At 38.8% G+C, this 15107-nt stretch overlaps 1 protein-coding gene across 7 annotated transcripts in view; it reads right to left on the bottom strand.

The window, feature by feature from the left end:
- Nucleotides 1-15107, bottom strand: part of LEF1 (lymphoid enhancer binding factor 1) — a 119217-nt gene that overhangs the window by 68705 nt on the left and 35405 nt on the right. The gene's annotated exons all lie outside the window — the stretch shown is intronic.

The raw sequence follows: 15107 nt of genomic DNA on the forward strand, positions 1-15107 counted from the left end.
GGGCTTCCCCGGTGGCGCAGTGGTTAGGAATCCGCCTGCCAGTGCAGGGCACATGGGTTCGAGCCCTGGTCCGGGAAGATCCCACATGCCACGGAGCAGCTGGGCCCGTGGGCCGTGGCCGCTGGGCCTGCGCGTCCAGAGCCTGTTGCTCTGCGGCGGGAGAGGCCACAGCAGTGAGAGGCCCGTGTACCGCAAAAAAAAACCCAAAAAAAACAATAGGACACAGCTGAGGTACTTATCAGACCTGACGAGGTTAAAGGAAGGAAAAGAGTTTTGCGGCTGTTGTAGAAATATACAATAAGACTCCAACCTCTTTCTGCTTCTGGAATATACTAGAAAAAAACAATATGTAACCGAAAATGTTGAAAGACTGCACCGAAACTTTTTCAAAGAATCAGAGCAGTGAGAGACCTTGAAATTCATTTAATCCTGTCCTTGATTTTTTCCAATGAGGAAACTGAGGCCCAGAGAGGTTAAGAGGTCTGCCTGTAACACACACAGAGATGGCTTAGGTACACCTGTGGTTTGAAGCCCTCAGGCCAGGGGTACCCTTTCTCGTTACCTTGCTTTCCCTCCCTCTATGAGAAGCGGTTATGGAAGAGTTATTTTTATAGGGAGAATTGAAGCCACCGACTATGACAGAAGGAAAAGAAATAGTGGTTTTAATTTTGAGTGAAGCTATCGACTCATTGATATGCTCACACCCAGGTAAGATGTTTGAGCCTCAGGTAAAATAAATAGCAGGCCTTGGTAGCCGAGGCTGTTGTGTGGGGTTAGGACTGGGGTCCAAACAGTGACGAGATCGGAGGACCACGGGCTGGACTCGGCTAACAGGACAGAGAATCAACAGGTTAAGAGAAAGGGTCCAAGCAGCCCTTCGCATCCACTTGTAACTGCATTTGGCCACGGCACCCCAGTTCACCTTGCCACGGCTACACGTACAAAATCCACCTTGGAAATAGCTTGCCAGGAGCGCTGTTAGAGCTCAAGGCAACCCGGGACCGTGTGGCTGAAGCGCGGGCTCTGGGTCTGGGTCTCGGCTCTCCTGCTCATGTCTGTGCGAGCCTGGCTGCGTTAACCTCCCTGTGCCCTGGTTTCCCATAGGGTGCAGATAACAGGCTCTCCTCCGCGAAGTTAACAGACCCAGAGCACCGAGAACAGTGCTGAGCATGTGACGTGCACAAGCCGTTTGGGACTGGCTCCTTCCACGGCTTCAAGGCCACAGGCCTCCTAGGGTGACGACACTTCGCTTCCAGGTACTGTGGCACACAATTCACACTCACACATCCTCTTTTCTCTGAAAGGTTAACCTTTTTGTCTGAAAGACAATTTGGTTTCTTTCTTTAAAAAAAAAAAAAAAAAATCAGCTTTTGTTTCTCCTTACTAGAATTCTCAACTCATGTAAAACATTTAGAAAATCCAAATAACAGTTAACAAAAACTACCTGATATTGCCACCCAGAAAAAAACGCTTCAACACAGAGATAAACTTCTTTCCAGTCCTTTTTCTCTATTAGTTTCACACACATACATTAAGTTAAAAAACAGAACTGTGATGTTGTTTTGTAATCTGGTTTTTTACTGAATACATTGTGAATATATCCCCTTATTGATTATGTTTTATGACACCACGTTTTAATGGTGGCACTATTTGCGCCATAATTTACCACTTCTAACATCTTCGACAAGACTTGACCTCCACCGTCCTAGTCTCACCTTTTACATATCCCCAAAGAAAACAGAAACATAACAATTAAAGCTTTTTGATGGTGACCTCCGTACAAGAATTCTCCCTTTTGTTTCTCCCCAGCTCAGTTAGCCCTGGTGCTCAGAAAGTGGCTTCCAGAAAAGCTTCTCCATGGAGAGGCTGGAGCTTCTGCATTACTAGACTAGGGAAGGGCAGCTATTATAGCCAGCTGAGCGTCACAGTGCCAGGAATGCCTGACCTTTCCCAGGGCTTTGATCTAGCAACCTCCTGCTGGGAGCTAACTGGCCAGGGCTGCTGGGGAGGAGGGAAGTAAGATGGGGGCTGGGGAGGGGAGAGTGAAGGACCCTCCACTGGGCAGCGAGCCAACCTCCTGAACCAGACTCAAATGTCCAGCTGCAAGAATTACTTAGAGCTCAACTACCAACCCCACATTTTAGAGATAAGAGAACCAAGGCTCTGGAAGATAACAGGACTTAATTAGTACTTGAGAAATACAGCTCAATATTAGCAAGGATAACAGCCACAATTACTATCACTACTATTGGGAGCATTTACTTTGTACCAAGTACCGTGCTAAACAAATGTTTCATCCCAACGACAATCCTGTGAGACTGTATAATTATCCCCATTTTAGGAGGGGGGGAGTGATGAGTCTTGGAAAGATGAAATGAGTTCCCTGAGATCCCACAGCGGGTACACAGTACAGGTAGGAGTCAGATCCAGATCTGACACCACAGTACGGGCTCCCTCCAAGCACACTGTAAGAGTGATTATCTTTATTTCCATTGCATTGGGTTTTTTTAAAAGATGAGCTTATTAGTACTCACTGTTAATTTAGAAGTTGGCAAAGAATCCATGCTTTCATCTCTCTAGTCATCTTTTTACAAATCCATCTTTCTGCATTTGCTAAACAGTGACATAAAAATATTCAACAGATCAATTTGCTGGCAGTCAACCTCCATATATTTCATATGATGGTTCTGGTAATAGCCTGACTGTAAAGTTTAGGCTAAATGTGAACTACCAGCTGCAATGATATAGCTGAACTAGCAAAGAAGGTGACAGACTTGATAAAACACTTTGTCTCCAATGAATGACAAATACAAAGACATTTCTTCTAAATTTCTCCTAGGCCACTTCAGGTTTGGAAAGGCCTCAGGCCAGGGACTGTCCCAAGTACATAATTACCATGCTTCTCTTAGATGATTATCAGGTAGAAGACAAAGATTTCAAATAGTTTGTTTACTTAGTTTTTTAAAGGCAGAGTCTCTTCTCAGAAACTCACGTGAGCAATTTAAGACAAACAGCTGTGGCAGGAGATGGACAGCCACTGCCACCTGGTTTGGTGGGTAAATGTGCTGAATCTGTGTGCGTTAATTTGATCAGTCTTGACTCATTTTCTTTAATGAGACAGTATAACACAACATCCACCCAACCTGTTTTCTGGATTTTGTTTTACATACATTTGTTGTTATGGTCAAATCTGTTCTTGAGCTTCTTGTTGGTTGAAGCAAAAAGTTTACAACTATTTTTTTTCCCAAACACATATTTTTGGTGTGCGTATATGACAGCTATGCTCCCTTGTGAGGGAGCTGGACTTCACCGCATGTGGTCTGTGATCAAATAGATTCAAATAACTTACACCAAACAAAGAAACATAAAAATAAAATTTAAAAAGGAGGATTTTATTCCATTTCTTTGCCTTCTCATTAGATCAGCTATGTAGACTACAGATGCAAATTCTGCAGGAAGGTGGGCTTCTCAGTCTTGATATTTTTTTCATTTTCTAGAATATCATATGGACACATGGGAAGATGATCGTTCTTTCTCACTCTCATCTCTCTTAACTGTGCTTGTGGAATTCTGAGGTCTAAAGGCCAAGAGGAAAGGTTGTGATCACAGCCCTGTCTGTAGAGGTGAAGGCCAACTCCCACATTCAGGATGAAAGCTCAAACACCAGGTTACTGAAAACCATGTGCTGAGGAAAAAAGCAAGTCTTTGGGTTCTGAATCATTTGTTTTTGTTTTCTGTTAAATGAGGAAATCTTTTTTACTTTCATTTAGAAAAGATCATTGCTATTCTTGATCTTTGAGTGAACACACTGAGATTTTATTTTAAGTAAGAAAGGACATGATAGATTCTCATAAATTTTCACTCAAGAAATTTCTGAGCCCACTTTAAATACATAATAGGCTTCAGATTCATGGGGTTCAAAATGTCATTTAATACTATTACAGTCATGTACAAAATGACAGTGAGAATTACCCACACTTAAAAAATGCAAAAAAAAAATAGCTCAAAACACTCAATAAAATGTCTTAGGTCTTGCCAATATGGCCTATTTGGGATTACTTTGAATGGTGTGGTTCATCACCAACAGCCTTTATTACAAAAAAACCCCAAAAAAACCCTTGTATGTATCTGTGCATTTGGCAGCCTACAATCTTTCCCATGAAAAAGCTTAAAAGTTTGACTCACTAAACTAGTAGTTCTCAAACTTTTTGGTTTTAGGAGCCCTTTAACTCGTAAAAATTATTGAGGACCCCAAATAACTTTTGTTTATGTGGATTATATCTACCAATATTTACCACACAGAAATTAAAACTGAGAACATTTAAAAGTATTTACTTATTCATTTATTAAAAACAATAGTAATAAATTCATTACATGTGACTATAACTGACATTTTTATGGAAAATAAGTGGTACTGTTTTACATTTTTGAAAATCCCTTTAACATCTGGCTTAATAGAAAAGAGCTGCCTTTTCATATCTGCTTCAGCACAAAATCTGTGGTGATATGTTGTTTTGGTTAAAATATATGTAGAAAATCTGGCCTCACACAGATATGTAGTTGGAAAAGAGAATTATTCTAATAGCCTTTTTAGATAATTTTGAATATTCTCCTTATACATGCAGTATAATGGAGATATTATACTACATCGGACAAATGATGGTTTCTTAAAGGTTAGGTGCAAAATGAAATTTGAAACCATACCAGTGTACTTTTCCTACCCTGTCACATCAAAATCCATTAATCTACATTGAATGGATCTTTCATCCATGTATGATTTTGTAATAAGTACTGATCATTTTGAATATGTTGGTTTCCTGAGTTATTGCAGATCTTCCAAATATTGACACATTTCATTATACAATATCAAAATCACATTTGTCAATACCCCCAATGAGCTTATTAGAAGAGTCTTTAAGGATTCAGGCTTCAAGCTTATGGAGAGGGATACAAGACTTCCAAAATTCTAATTTTTGCTTGAAAGTCTGAATTTTATCATTGGTAACAAATATATTGTTTTCCTTGAAGTGACAGGCTTAGTTCTCATAAAAGATCTACCACAAGGGTCCCCAACCTGCGGGCCGTGAACCTGTACCAGTCCATGGCCTGTTAGGAACCAGCCGCACAGCAGGAGGAAGCAGCAGGCAAGCGTGCGAAGCTTCATCTGGTGCTCCCCATCACTCCCCATCGCTCGCATTACTGCCTGAACCACCCCCACCCCCTCCCCGCCGGTCCATGGAAAACTGTTTCCCACGAAACTGGTCCCTGGTGCCAAAAAGGTTGGGGACCACTGGTCTACCAAGTCTAAATAGCCATATTTGATCATCAGTCATTCTGTACAGTAAAAACTCAATCGCACAGGTGTTTTCTTGAGACAGCCATGGCACTTCACTACACACGAAAAGTACCTTCTCATGTGTACTTCTCATTCATCACCAGAATATATTTAAAAAAAAAAAAAGACTCAAAGGGTTTAGGTTTAATAAAATAACTTTTACTGTTTTATCAAGGGGCACCAGCATTTTTTAATTGAATTCATGATAGGAAAGAATATAATCACTATTAATAGAGTTGGTGCTACCGCCTTGATCTGTGCTGTTGCCACTAGTTTTACTCATTGTTACTTTCATACTACTAGTGCAAATGTTAACACAGTGAAACAGCAAAAAGAAAAAAAAGAGAGAAAAAAAAAGGACAATATTATATGTTATCATGAAAACAGTTTTGATGTCATGGACCCCCTCAAAAGTGTCTCAGGGACCCAGGGGTTCAGAGACTACACTTTGAGAACCTATCTAACTAAACCAAACCTTCTGATACTGATCCACTCAACTAAGGAAGTTGGTTTTATTTTTGCTCTGAGCGAAGAATAGAGATACCAAAGCACAAGCCAAGCATGCCCTCGTATTTTGAGTACTACAGCGTAACCACTTTCCTTTTCTTACCCTCTGGACCAGCTGTTCCCAATAACTTGGACAACATTTTCTGGCCAAGACTTTGAAAGACTGATTTCTCAGAGTCATGAGTGACTGCTAGCAGAAAAGGAGGATAGTCCCTGGCCTGGACTCTGTTGCAATCACGCCTCATGGCTCAATCATTCTCTTTGATTCACCACATATTCACCACACCTTTAATCTTTCCTGTTTTGCTCTTATGAGCATTTAAGGCTATAAATTTCCCTCTAAGTATCACTTTGGCTGAATACCACTGGTTTGATATGCCAACTTTTAATTACCATTCAGTCCTAAATAATTTCTTTGACCTTTGTAGCATTTAGAAGAGTCATCCTTATTAATAAAAAAGTTTTTCTGGTTTCCTTCTAAATTAATAGCTTTATGATAAGAGAATACAGTTGTATAATAACTAATCCTTTGAAGTTTGGTAACACTTGATTCCTGGCCTAATATTTTATATCCCTAAGCAGCTGGATACAGCAATCCACATAATCCATTTGAACAAGCTGTGTTGTTCAAATATTTTATAGCTTAATTATTTTGAGGAGGAGGAGGAACATCTGGTGATTTATCAATTATTGAGATATGCTGAAATCCCTTATTGGAATGTAGATTTGTCCATATTTCCTTATGTTTCTGTCAATTTTTCCTTTATAGATTTTGAAGTTGTATTATTATAAGCATGACAGTTTAGCATTTTATTTTCCTTTGTCTGATAGTATCATAGTTCTATCAGCTTATTCTGGGTTGGTCTTTGCATGTAATACCTTTTACCTTAACTTTCATAATTTTCCTTTTTTTGTTTGGTCTCTCCATACGAGTTCTGGAAAATTTCTTCAGATCTCTCTTCCATTTCATTAATTCTCCCTTCAGCTAAGTCCAATCTGCTCTTAAACCCATCCATTTTAGTTTTTAGCTTTAAATGCTCAATTTTTTCCTTTCTAAAAATTCTGTTTCTTTCTTAAAACTGTATCATCATATTTCTATAGTCTCTTGATCTTTACTCATATTTTTCAATCCCCTTTTCTATTTCTTAAGCATATTAAACTAAGTGTATAATAATTCTACTTTCTAAAGCTGTACTGTCCCATACAGTAGTCACAAGCTGTATGGCTACCTAAATTAAACATTCAGTTTCTCAGTTGTACTAGTTAAGTGCTCAAGAGCCACACACATTATGACTACCATATTGCATAATACATATGACAACACTGATTTAAAGACTCTGGTGTTTGACTCAACTGAATCTGTTGAGTATGGGGCCGTGTTTTCTTGTGTGCTGTGACTTTCTTTCTTTCTTTTTTTCTTTACTATAAGTGCCTATTTCTTGTAAGTTTATCTATGGAAATTCTTTGAGACCTATTTTAAAGGTAGGACTTCCAGAGGGAACTTGTCTCTGCTTCTGCTATGTGTTGAGAAACATTACCAAACTAGGATTCCTTTAAATAAAATTCTCAGTTTGAGGTCTTTAGTCCACCTGGGTAATATGACCTTGGGTTGCAAACCTCAGTGAAAGCCAGCTATGTTTACAATTCTCATGAGAGTATTTTTCCAACCTTCTAGTCAGCGCCAATATTTGAGACAAGAAATTTTCCTTGCATTTTCCTGGGAAGGTGGGTTTATTGCTAGTTCACCTTTATACTGAACATACAGCTTTTGGCATCCAGCTTTCTGCTGGGATTGGTGTTTTTCTTTTACTAGACTCTATCTACTTTTTTTCCTGTGTACTCTGCAAGATGTAAACTGAAGCTTGATTCACTACATTCAACAAAAGCCAGCTTCTGTGGGCCATTTACATCACTGGGTTCCTACTTTCACTTGTTGATTGGCCTCTGAGTATCCCTTACTTTCTAGTTAGCTGACAGATGCATTCAAAATGTATATTTTGACAGTAAGTTTTTTATAGATTGGGTATGTGTATGCATGTTTGTGTATGCATCATTAATGTGCATATATTTGTGCATATATGAGTGTGTGTGTAAGTAAAATAGATCTCCATAATTTTGGCTCATTTCAGCAGAAGGGTTGGTGAGAGTATCTCATTTACCATGATGCCAGAATTAGAAGACCACATCAATTTTCAAGATGCCTGTTGCCAATTTTAAATCTGAAGTTAATAATCAAAGCTACTACTTAGGGAGTATTTTGACTTATCACCTATCAAACACGGTATTTTAGAAACTTTCAAAACAAATAACCCTATAATCTAAGAATTATTCTTTCAGAGGTTAAACAACCTGTCCCTGGTCTCACAGTAAAAGGCAAAGGCAGATTTAAATCCAGATCTGTCTGACATCGAAAACTTTTCTCTTGCAAAACGGTATGGTATTATCAATCTAATTTACATGAAATAACTAAGGTTCTGGTCTACAACGTACGTGTTACATGAAACCCGAGGGGACGTGTTTTTCAGTTTTCAGAATTTTCATATGTATGTAAAGTAATACAGGATGTAGACTGTATGTCTACAGGATGTGGACTGTATGTATATGTAATACCCCCAGCAGAGTCAGGGGCAGCACCCCTTAATCAGTTAGATGAACATTCCTTCAGCAAAATTCAACAAGAGTCACACTAAGTGGGTTACATATAGGCTATAAAAAGTCTCACATCAATTTTGGTCAGCTCTGGTGACCAATTAACTTATGAAAACACTTTCAGATTTCAGAGTGTTTTTGGATTCCCACACTCTTTTATCTGCAAGCAATCTGTCCAAAGTTCATCTTGGACCTAGGATTAGAGCTTAGCTTTTCTAACACTTCCTTCTAGGTATCACCAGAATCATTTCATATATTTTAATGTAGCAATATTGGTACCAAGCTGTGGGAGAAACATTACTTTTGACTCACTAAATCTGAAATGAATTCTCTGCTGAAAGGCTAATCATATAGAATTTATCTCCTTCCAACTTAGAATTTTAACTTACCAACATCTTTTCCCATTAGAGACTAGCAATTATTTTTCTCTGGACTAATGCACTGAGCTTACTAGTATTCATTGCACTTACCAATTCAATATAATTCAGGCATTATTATATCAGTATTACTTACAGAGGTAGGATGCCAGCTCTCTTAAATATATCTCACTATCGGTTTTTAAACTTCCCACTGCTACAGATAAAATGTTTAGTGTTTTAGAATTTACTTGATGCACTAGTGAAAATCTGTGAAAGTCCAGCAGATATGTATATATTATTGATAGCTTATATGTTCTTAGTGGGATTTTGCAACTTTGAGGTCTCCCAGAAAAACCATTTGTTTGCTGCCTTAGAATCTTTTTTTAAATACATTTTTAAAGCACGTGAGTTTGAAAGAGACTTCAGTAATCAGACTTTGGAAACAGCCAACCCTCAACAGATGGTTTAAGCACAGTAGTGTGGATGTACAGTCTTACCGCCAGAGAAGAGAGGTCAAGGCTTGCCTGAGACTTCAATTCAATGTACTCCATAAATGCTGATTAAATCCACTATTATACTCGTACGAGGTAATCCTAAATGTATTATGTTGTATTATTTAGAACTCTAAGTTCAGAAAGTTACTAATCATAACAGTGTGAACGCTAATCATATCTTTTACCCCCAAAACCCACAAAACTACCCAAAATCTCCAGTTCTTAACATTTAAGTTCTTAGATGGACATGAGACAACTTTACTGGAGTGGGGTAGTTTCTTGTTGTTTGTTTCTGGAAATGGTCCTATTCCAGAGTCCCGTGCTCTTAATTATGTTCTGAAATGCTCTTTTTCTACTAAGGACTTAAAGCTCCAATTATAAGTCCCTTAAGTTGCAAAAACTTTCACATACACATGCATAAAAAAGCCAATTCTAGATTTCTGATAATAATGAAAACAGAGATATCTGTTATATTTTTAGTAAATGTTCAGCAGTTTTTTTAGTCAACTATGTCAACTTTCTCAATCAAATTTTTTCATCTAATCAGGACTTAAACTGATTAGTTTGAATTTGACCTTTTTGTGCCTTTTGATATAGGTGTGATAGGGACAAAAGAAAAATGGGTCAAAGAATCAGTCAGGGGCCTCCCTGGTGGCGCAGTGGTTGAGAGTCCGCCTGCCGAGGCAGGGGACGCGGGTTCGTGCCCCAGTCCAGGGGGACCCCACATGCCGCGGAGTGGCTGGGCCCGTGAGCGATGGCCGTTGAGCCTGTGCGTCCGGAGCCTGTGCTCCGCAACGGGAGGGGCCACAGCGGTGAGAGGCCCGCGTACCCCCCCCCAAAAAAAAAAAAAAGGATCAGTCAGGATAAATGACAATTGGAATAATTAATCAAGACTGCAATTTAATAGTTTCTCAACATATTCATCTCCTTATTTTTTATCCTTAGAAAAAAAAAATGAAGTGGAAAGTTCCATTCATTTACTTCATCATTCGTTGATTTGTGTATATGTGGCTCTATTTTAGGGGCTAATCATAAAAAGGTGGTCCCTGTCCTGAAGAATCTGTGCACAGTCTAGTGAGAGGAATGGGATGTAAATTAATAACCTTCAATACAATGTGGAAAATGCTGTAAGTGAGGCATGAATAAAAAAAATATTCTACATGAGTGATTAAGGCCAACTAGGGCTCAACTAGAGCTTCTGAGGAGAGGTGACATGTGAGCCGGTAGGAGTTTTTCCTGCGGAGCGAGCACTCAGGCACACTGAAACCTGGGAGAGGCCCGAGATGGCACCTGGGACTTCCCATCTGACGAGTCAATTCTTTGGATTATTCTTCAGGAGGGCTCCTAAGGTTGTTTCAGAGCCTTCCAAATTTGGGGGACTAGTAAAGGAATGAAAGACATCTAAAAGTTACTTATTTCATTTATGAAGTTGTGTACCTAAGGAAATGCTGAGGACGTGATGACTGCTATATAAATCGCTGAAGCCGAATCTCGTGACCCTCCAGAGAGAGGCTGAAGAGAGCTGGAGGGAGTGGGGGCAGAAAGAAGCAAGCACAGGGGTTCACTGACGTAAATAATTATTTACGATTACCACTGTGTTGTCATCAATTTTATGTTCTCTCTTTTCTCCACGCATTTGAAAACCATCCATCATCAAACTACCTCAGGGACTACAGGCAGTCTCCTGAACTTGTCTACAGTACATTTCACTTACAGAGCAGGTACTGTAGCTGCTTCTCACTTATTTAAGCAGAAAATGTACTGTAGCATTCTTGCCACTGTGAGGAATCAGAGATTTTAGGAATGTAAATACATAGTGGGAAAAAGGAAGTTATAGAGAGAACTTATGGATGTAGGGAGTATAACACGTCAAGATAGTAAAGGCTGAACTGTGGGAAACAGGAATTTAAGGTCTCAAATTGTTTGGGGCCAGGCAAAGAGAATGAGATCAAGGGCTGGGTCTCTGTCCTTGCGTCCTCTTTTATGGGGCTTTTGACCATGGCCCTGAATCTTCTCCGTAAGGTCTGGTGCTGGACATTTCAATCCCACACGTCCTATTTCTTTATCTTTCCAGCTGTTGGAGGTTTGCTAATGCAACACATGCAGAGTATATTTTCGTAATATATGATTTGCTGGGGAAAAAACAGCAAATGAATTATGTACGGTTCTTAAGAGAGAGTAGTACTCTCAAAAAGAAATATACACGCAAACCCCAGTATACAAGTGACAATATTCACCTGTTGTGGAGTTCCCACAAAAGGACCTCTTACTAACGGAGGGAGTCTAGCAGTCAGGACCTCCACAAGGACCTTCAGTCTTGCCCTCCAAAGACACGTTAGGCATTCAAGAAAAACAACAAAAAAGATGAATAAAACTGCGACAAGAGCTCCTAAACATCAATGTTTACAACATAAGCAAAATTATTTAGCTGTCATTAAAAAAACCTGTATCCGTAAAAGCTTGACAAGAAATCAGTCACTGGTAGAAAAGCAAAGTGGGATTAAAATCTCAAGGAAAAGAAAAAAAAAAAGACGATGTATTTTTCTTTAAGGATAAATTGATCACTGAAAGTAAGGAGTTAGGGCTTTTTTTTTGCCCTTTGGAAAGACATTACTTATTTTATTTTTTAAAATTGAAGTATAGTTGATTTACAGTATTGTGTTAGTTTCAGGTGTACAGCATAAAGAATCAGTTTTTTTGCAGATTATATTCCATTATGGGTTATTACAAGATACTGTGTGTAATCCTCTGTGCTATATAGTAAATCCTTATTGCTTATCTATTTTATGTAGTTTGTATTTGTTAATTCCATATTCCTAATTCGTCCCCTTTAGTAACCACAAATTTGTTTTCTAAGGATATATCTTATTTTAAAGTTGACTTTAAACTGTTCTTTTCTAAATTGTGAAATATATTCATTTTAACTAGAAAATAAATATATAGTTAAGATACAGCACCCATTCTTATTGAAAGGATATAAATATCTAAACAGATAAGATTACAAAAATGCCAAAAATACATATGTATATGGGAAAGGACTAGAAAATAGAAAAGATCATGAATAATCAAAAGAGGTATTTATTAGGGTAGTAAGGCTGTGTATGGATTAGCTCATCTGATTTCCTTTGTTGTTGCCTTAAGACAGATTAAAACTAAGAGGAAAAGAACTCCTAAAAATGCCTATTATAAATGGATGTTTGTAGCAATCAAATAAATATCACAGATAAAATAAATGAAGACTTCCCACACTATTAAATCACAGGCACGATTTTCACTTCAGAAAAGAAGGCCAGGTAAAATCCTAGAGAGCGTCCACTGGGCACCATCTTCACCGCTCCTTGTGCCCCACACCCCATGCTGAATCAGGACATCTCTTCTGTTTTTGTTCTTTCTCAGATTCCTGACAGAACCAAACCTGCTGCTCCCAAGGGAAGAAGAAAGAACTCAGAAAACCAAGTTTCTCTGAACATCTTGCAGGATTTGTGCCACTTCACAGTCTTTCTGATTATATGGAACTCTGGTCAGTTCCAACCGGCTCACTAGAGAGAGACAGAAAAACACAAACCCCTTCCATTCCCAAGAACCAGTGGTCAATTAGAATGCTCCCTTTGCCTCTAGCATTACAAGAGCACTAGAATTCCAAAGAAAATTATAATTTTGGAGGAAAAAATATCTCTGAATCATAGATTCTCTAAGCTTCAAGTCATAATTTTTTTTTTTTTTTTTGGTAAGGAGTAAGTTAGAAGCTCAAACCATGTATATAGATTGCATGAATTTTGAATGCTTTGTTCTCAGAAACATGGTCATTCATGAATAATGGAGAGGCAGAAGGAGAGAGAACAATCCAAGTAAAATAACACTTTTCAGACTCTGAGAAAATCCCAGATACAGAACAAAATTCCTGCCCTGGGCATTCCACTTAAAAATATATATGGAATCTAAAAAAAAAAAAAAAGGTTCTGAAGAACCTAGGGGCAGGACAGGAATAAAGACACAGACATAGAGAATGGACTTGAGGACAAGGGGAGGGGGAAGGGTAAGCTGGGACGAAGTGAGAGAGTAGCATGGACATATATATACTACCAAATGTAAAATAGATAGCTAGTGGGAAGCAGCCGCATAGCACAGGGAGATCAGCTCGGTGCTTTGTGACCACCTAGAGGGGTGGGATAGGGAGGGTGGGGGGGAGACGCAAGAGGGAGGGGATATGGGGATATACGTACGCATATAGCTGATTCACTCTGCTATACAGCAGAAACTAACACAACACTGTAAAGCAATTATACTCCAATAAAGATGTTAAAAAACAAACAACAAAACTATCTTTGGTTGTTCTCCTCATTCTTCATAAGTCTATCCAACAACAAAATGTTCCCAGTTAATTCAGGTCATATCTTGGCATTCAAATTGTTTAATAAAGTTAGAAATATACTTAGTTTATCTTATGTTAGTTATAGCTAATTGCAAATCCTAGGTACAAAAACGTGATATCAATATTGGGTACTTACTCACTAGGGTATAACCCTAGGAAGCACGTTGTATATTCTTTGAACAATTTTCTTAGCCTGTCTGAAGTACCAGTAATAAATGGTATCAACTTAGGAGAGAAACACTGTCCTCTTAAACCACGTTATGGGTAGCAGCGCCATTCACAGAGTGAATAGTCATTGAGGCAGTTGGTAGTGATCCCATTTTTCATTTCTTTTTTCCGTAACATCATCAGTCCCAAGATCACTTTAAAAAAGTACTTGATTCACTTCCCTTTGAGTTTCAGGATGAGTTAAAATAGTCCTTCAAATCTCTCCCTTCATACAAGAACTTTTAGAGCAGCAGCTGGAATTGAGGTTGAAAAAAGAGGAATGACAGCCTGTAACACAGGTGACCAGAACCGATTATTAAGTCTGCTTATATGATTCTCTTTAAATGAAGCCATTAAGAGCTTGACAGATAACTATCCACCTGGATAATAATGTTGATGAGATCCTTAAAGACACAAGAAGGCTCTCTTATGTTGACAGTCCCATGATGCAGTGTTATCAGCCTATCATTACACTATTAACTGTTTACAGTTCATCAAAAGGCTTTCTAGTTAATTTGCTATGAAGTGAAAATAACATGTTCTCTTCCCTGCCTTCCCAAGTTGCTTCCTGGAGCTTAGGCTTGTCCTTAACCAACAAAGAAAGAAAATGAATAAGCGCACGTATTTTTTTTTGTGTGTGTGTCTTAAACAGCATCTGACTGTCACATGGTGGAGGAGGTGCCACATAGAAATCGTTTTTTCTAACGTAAACCACTCGGAAGTGCCTCCGCAATGCCCACACGACTATGCAAGAGGCCCTCACAGAAACACGCTTCCATGTGTTATTAGACAGAATTTTGGTCAAAAGAAAGACATCTGGAAACACTGTCAACTCCTGAGCAACTGCATCCGAGTCGGTCCCCGCAAACTGCCTAAGTGGTCTGAGAGGAGGCTGCAGAAGACCAACTCGTGAGCCTGTGCCTTGGGTAGTATTCTGGCACAAGCCAATACGCGCTACTAGTCACCAGTACGGCTTCCGTGAGGCATGGGCTCTTTGGGAACATACCATAAAAATTTTAAGTTTCTGGCAGGCTAAAAATCAGACAAAATTCTGTCCTTGGGCAGCTTACCATATAGTATAAAGCATATCTTAAAATGTAAAGCAAGCTTAAAATGTAAAAAGTTCCCAGTAAAAAATTTAGTGGTGTGCTGTATAGGGTATGATGAGAAAACAAAAGAGACTT

The sequence above is a fragment of the Monodon monoceros genome, unplaced genomic scaffold (genome assembly GCF_005190385.1).
Source record: "Monodon monoceros isolate NGI ecotype Baffin Bay Population unplaced genomic scaffold, NGI_Narwhal_1 Super_Scaffold_20, whole genome shotgun sequence".
NCBI classification, from domain to species: Eukaryota; Metazoa; Chordata; class Mammalia; order Artiodactyla; family Monodontidae; genus Monodon; species Monodon monoceros.